Source organism: Egretta garzetta, unplaced genomic scaffold (genome assembly GCF_000687185.1).
Source record: "Egretta garzetta isolate BGI_Z169 unplaced genomic scaffold, ASM68718v1 scaffold287, whole genome shotgun sequence".
Lineage (NCBI taxonomy): Eukaryota > Metazoa > Chordata > Aves > Pelecaniformes > Ardeidae > Egretta > Egretta garzetta.
The window spans coordinates 1,653,531-1,659,714 of record NW_009260435.1 but is presented as its reverse complement, the minus strand read 5'-3'; the positions used below and the strand labels follow the sequence as shown (position 1 = coordinate 1,659,714).

Sequence of the window (6,184 nt, the reverse complement as noted above, 5' to 3'; positions counted from 1 at the left end):
CAGGAATGCTGGTTAGGGTATGACTGAATGGGCTATTGGTGTTAATTGTTTTTAAGACAAAAACTAGCACCCATGTTGATGAGGAAGAATATTCTCTGGTATATCAATACATAATGGAATGCAGACCATAATGCTCCTTTTTGGGGCAGTTTTTTTCTGGTCCTAGCTGACAAGCAACTGGAGAAGCAGGAAGTGCTGTAGGGAAGGGAAAGCTCTGGGTGCTTTCTGATCCTAAAGACACTCTTGTGCAAAGCCATCAGCAAAACACAACCACAAAGCACCTGCCCAGCTGTCCGTTAGAGTCCAACTATAAATATATTCAGTAGAAATAGGCACCTGATTGAACAAAGACATGGAACAATTGATAAAAATCTAATCTCCTATGGCCCAAATTAAACACAATTAACCAGAGAGTATTAATGAATTCTTATTACTCAGAGTTACCCATCCTAGGACACTCTCCTGTCCTGTGGGAGACATAACCTGTGCTGCAAACATCCTTTTCTAACTAGGGAAGACCAGGATAACATTCCTTGGTCACAGCCAGAGTCATTTAACACAGAGAGATTAAGTGACTTATGCAAGGTCATGCAAGAAGTCCTTGCAGATCCGAGGGCTGAGCATTTCAGAGTCCCAGTCTAGCTCCTTTAGCTTCTTACTATACATCTCTTATAACTGTATGCATTTTCATTGCTTTTTAGAATCATAAAGGTCAGTGCGGGTCTGAATACAATGCAGAAGGCAAGGAGGATAAGGGGTGAGGAGGGTAGGGAATAAGCTTGGCATCCCAGCAAGGGGTGCAGTGCCTCTGGGGCTTTTCATGCCAGGAACATTGTATTCTGTGCATCTCATTACCTGCTGCAAATCAGAAAGTGTGACCCCTGAGGAAAAGGTTATGAGCTAAATATGTAGAGTTTGGCAAAGCCCATGCTAATGAGGCCCTAGTGTAAGTGGCAATAGTCCCATTACTTGGGTTATTTAAATTAGACTGAACAAACCGCTGAGAAAATGTAATGTCAGGCAAAACGAAGGATGGGCCAGCTTGACCTTATCTCAAATTCTTTGGCTTTAGATCGTCAGTGTAGTTCAGCTCCCTAGCCTGATGCTCTCTGTGACTGTGTATACAGGTGGGCAGGGCATCCTGCACTCTTTGTCTTCTGCTCTGTGTGCTGCTGCACGCATAACTATAAAATTCATGGAAAATTCTGAACCAGCATAAAGAACCTCACATACTTCTTCCCCTAGGAGAAATGCCCTTCCACACGTAGCTGCAAAATGTCAACAGAAGGTCAGAAGGTGACACAGAGCAACTGGAATAACAGGCCCTTTGGTGCAGGGCTCTGACACTGCCCTTCCCTCCTTTTGCCATTCTGCTGACCTGAAACAACATCTGGCAGAGATCTTCAGAGTTGTTCATTGAAAATCCTAGTGCTACCCCTGTTTCCCTGGCAATCAGACTTGAGAGCTGCCTGTTCTCTACTATTGCAAAATAGCATCTTCCTAGCACCTTCCAACCCTGTTGCACTCAACACTCCTTGGCTGGAATTTCCCAAAAGAGCCTAAGGGAGTTATGCGCATCCTACTGAAATTGGCAGATCCTGTGGAAACCCCTGTCTTTATAAATAAGGCATTCCTTCACCTTCCCCTGAAATGGGCATCATCCAGAAAGAGCGGGGCAGTAGCTGTGTACCAGCATGTGACTTTTTAGGGAAGTCAAGATTTCTGCATTCTGCTGAAACTCTCTGAAAGTAGAGGGATTATTCTAGAGCACTGAAGTTAAGGAACAGCAGTTCATGAAAGCCAGGTAGGAGCAAAAGCAGGACCATATTTTTGGTTCCTGTTACGTTCAGCTCAGGATCTGTACACAAGATGGAAGCAAATGGGACCCTCTTTCCAAGTCAGTGGTGCATTCACTAACTCCCTTCTACCCAGATGACAACACATCCTTGAGAAGCCCATGCCTGGCTGAGTACATGAAATGATTCAGAGGGCTCTATCACTAATCTGGTACCAGGATAAGATCTATACAGTAGTGTCCCTGTGCAGTGAGGAATCAAGAAAGCAGGGAGAAAAATCTCAGTCCATCCAGTCACAGTGACTGGAGTGATGTTTACAGGACTACCTGCTATGCGGAGGATTTGGAAAGCATGGTCTAAGCTTGTCTAAGTAGCAGGGAGACAGGGTGAAAACATAAGACCCCATCCCTTGAAGCAACAGGAGCAACGCTGCTTGACTGGAGGTGTGATGAGGCATTCACTTTGCAGAGCAAATGCAGTTTGAAATCCTGTGGCTAGGCAGAGGGGAAGGAGAGGGGCAGATGCACCCAGATCTGTGTGCCCCCATCGCTTCCTGCTGGTAGATGGGCAGTGCAGCAGCATGAAGGGCACAGCCCCCCGGGGAGCTGTCAGCTACACTGATCACTCGGCAAAGAGCATGGTGATGTATCCTTCTAACCTCTGTTGTTAATGGGAATTGATATTGGCATCCTGACTGTGCCATGCATGGCTGGGGAAGAAGTTTCCCAGGTATTTTGCACTTGCTTAGTTCTTGAAAGACTGGAAGGGATTAGTCTCCATGAATTGACTAAGGCTGGGATTGTACAAAGATTTGCATCCCTGCTTAACTCTGCTCTCTGAGTAACTTCAGAACTCCTCAACCTGCAGAATGTCACACGCATAACTCTCCACTGGCTCAGGGCCTGAAGACTGAGACTCAAGGAAATTAGGTCCATCACTGATTAATGATCATTTCATCACTGATTAAATCTTCCTCTTTTTCTTGTTCTTGACCAAGCTGTAAAATTCTTTGTAGTATTTGTGTGTTGAAATGATTTGTTCATTTCTCTAGTGAGTAATTCTTTGTCTGACATGCATTTGTGAATCGTCCCAGTTTGTGATGTGTCACTAAGTTACCTAAGTCGCATCATTCTGTTCCTGACTGGCTTTGAAACTGGCTTTCAGTGACTACTGAAGCTTAAAATTAGATTTTCACAAGTATTTGCACTTGTAAAACATCACCTCTCAAATGTTCATTGAAAATAAATACAATACAGGCCGTGAATATTGTCAAATCAAAGTTCACTGATGCATTCAAAAAATATTGGGGGGCAATTATTTTCCATTGTTCGTTGTGCTGTAATAAATACCATAAATGTCTGTCATAAGGTTGCTTGCCATCCATATCAAGGTCACTGGTGACAGCTGAAGGCATACTTAAAGCCAGAGGAAGTGGTTTTTTCATTTTCATCAGGAATTTTTCACCACGTAGTTTGAAATGCATGCATTTTGAATGCCAGTTGCATATGTTTTGATATAGGGATCCCAGTTAACCCAGGATTAGAAATGTCTTGCATTTCCTCCAGGCATTGCAGATGCTAAAAAACCATAGAAAAGCTAAGACAACACAATAACCAGTCTCTAAATATAATTATATAATATTATTGCGGTACAGAAGCATCTATTCAAGATACTATAGTGGTAGAAGTTATAAAAGCTTTGTCATATAAGTAAGCCACAAAAATAGCTGTTCCCAAACTTTTAGACTGCTCCTCTATTTGTCAGCTCGTGAGCACGCTTCTGCAATTGAAATCCTGTTGGGTTTGCAACCCCGCTTGTCTAGGTCACGACTAATACTCTGGGATCTGCTGCCTCAGAGGAAGGGCTGGCCTGTGTTAGGCTAGGTGAACTGTGAATGAGAAGATCTGGGATCGGTGCCAAGCTCTGCCACAGATTCCCCGTTTGTCCTTGTCATGCCTTTGCACTGTGCCTCAGTTCCTCATCTATTCTACAGGGAATGATACTCACAAAGGTGGAGCTCAGTCTCTGAATGTTTCTTAGCTGCCTACTCCCTTGTGGCAAGTGCCATGCAAGATCAAATGAATAAATGAAATGGACTGAAATGTGTATAAATGAAACAATATGTCCTCAGCATGAATTTTACACTGTATCCATGTTGTAGTCCCAAATTTGTTTACTACGCAGGTGTGTAACCCCCAAAGACCTGCACATGTGAGGTGAGCTTTAAACTGAAAGAGGGTAAATTTAGATTAGATGCACCCCCTAGACTCAGAGGACTTTTCCTGCTTTGAAGGCAGTCCAGTTGTTATCTGCAACCAGACCACACTGCAGAGCACACAACTGACAGAAATACAGTGCCAGAATGTCCAGAGCCTTCCAGAATCTGTCCCTGTCACAGCTGTCAGCTCCAGCAGGGCACGGAGAATTGAGTGCAGGAGCGTTGGCTCCAGACACAAGCACTTTTGCCACTTGAGGAGAAGGCAGCTCTTTGGCTTCGGTCTCCAGCGATAAATAACAGGCAGGACACCATGCTCCAGGCAGCACACAGGCACTCCAGCATTACACAGTTCTTACACCCATTCATGGATATTCACAAACAGTTTGCTCTAGATAGCCCTATAGATATTCAATTTTTTTTTCTGTGAAGCTCTGTATGATGGGCATAACTGTAAAGATTGGGAGGGAAGAGCTTAATTTATTTTAAGTTTTGTTTACCTGTCATGAGATTCATCAGATAACATTATTCACAGTGTATCGTTTGACCTACAGGATTTCGGCCCAGTTAAAGTGTTCTGTCTGTTAAAAGAGACGCTACGTATTTTGGAAGGTATCTGTTCAGTTTATGGGAGAGGAGAAGGAATCAGTGGTAGGCCTGAACTGTACAGGGAGGGAAGACATCCTCTTGGAAAAACAGAGAATTGTCCATTTTAAATTTTTGAACTCATTATTGTTTATTAAGATGGTAATAAGAAAACAGATTCAGCTAACCTCCCCGGTACAATGGGCTCTACACTGATAAAATCTATTTCCCTTTCAATATGGTATTTGGCTTTCCTGCAATAAAACCCCTGTGCACAGGTGTAACTCCACATAGGCTTGCAGAGGGCAGAGCAGGGGAGAAGGAGATATTGTTATACTTAAAACGTACCACCAGATTTCAAAGGATACAGCTTTAGCAAGAGAGAAATGAAACTGCAGTATGCAGGTGGGGCTGCCTTAGATTTATCATGGTGTAAGAGCACACATATGGCAACTACTGCAGAGCAGTTCATTGAGAACTTCACATCCAATTTGTAATGTATTTACACAGCCAGGCTCTCAGGAAAGTTAATCTGAACTAGTTTCTAGAGCAGATTTGTTAAGTGCACTGAACTCCTCTGTGGATGCTCTTAGAGTTGATCCAGCTGGCTTTGCTTTGCCTCCAAGAGCTACTTCAATCCTGAGCAGAAACATTTACATGACAGCTAATACAGTCCAAGGTGGGTTAACTTATATTTGAGAGAAAGTCAGCCTTGAACAGGCAAAGAGCAAAGGGAGTTAAGAATTACTTTGAAGTCTCCCTTCCAGCCACTTTCCCTGCTTATATGGACTCTTAAGAGTGGCAAGAGCTGGTGCGGCGAGACCTTCTGACCAATATAGTCCCTGTGCAGAAGAATTCACCCGGGGCATAGAAGCAGCTGTGGCAAACTGCCAGTTACTGAGTATGTCCAGGGTTTCTTTGCCTGCAGTTGCCAGTTGCTGTATGGCCCCTCTGGGGACGATGGCAGCAAGCTGAATTACCAAGGGAGACCAGCTCAGGACACAAGTAACCCACAGGCAAGGGAGGACAAAGACCACCTTCAAAGCTGCAATGTGCTGTGAGCCCTTTGCTGCAACCAGTGATCCAAGCAAGGTGTTTAGTACCCAGTTTTATGAATAATAAGAAGTGAAGACCTGAAAGAAGTAACCATGTGGCAGGGGGGCAGCCACTTTGACAGCAGGCCAGGGCATAAGCCAGCCTAATAAAGTGAGATTATTTCAAATACATGCAAATTCAGAAAGCAATTTAGTGACCTGAATTCTTAAACTGCAGGCAGTGGGCTTAGACAGAACCGAAAAGAGGAATGAGCAGAAAGTCACAGCTAATTTCCCCTGTGTCTGTGCTGCATTTTAGCAACAGAAGGCTAATTTTGATTATTTGATAGAAAAATTATTGTTGAGTGCCGGCTCCTTTTATGAAATCACATGAGCCTTTCTCCCTGTTCTTTTGTGTGCTATCTACAGTTGAGGAAAATCTGACTTTGCAATTCCTTATTAAGGGAGCAACATCTGTTTGCATAGTTTCCATAATTTTACATACCCCACTCCACTTCAAAGCACTGGTAGCTTTGCTGTGAACATCTTCTAGG

The 6,184-nt window shown here is 43.7% G+C and overlaps 1 protein-coding gene across 2 annotated transcripts in view; it reads left to right on the top strand.

Moving 5' to 3' along the window:
* Positions 1 to 6,184, top strand: part of HCN4 (hyperpolarization activated cyclic nucleotide gated potassium channel 4) — a 104,110-nt gene that overhangs the window by 90,948 nt on the left and 6,978 nt on the right. The gene's annotated exons all lie outside the window — the stretch shown is intronic.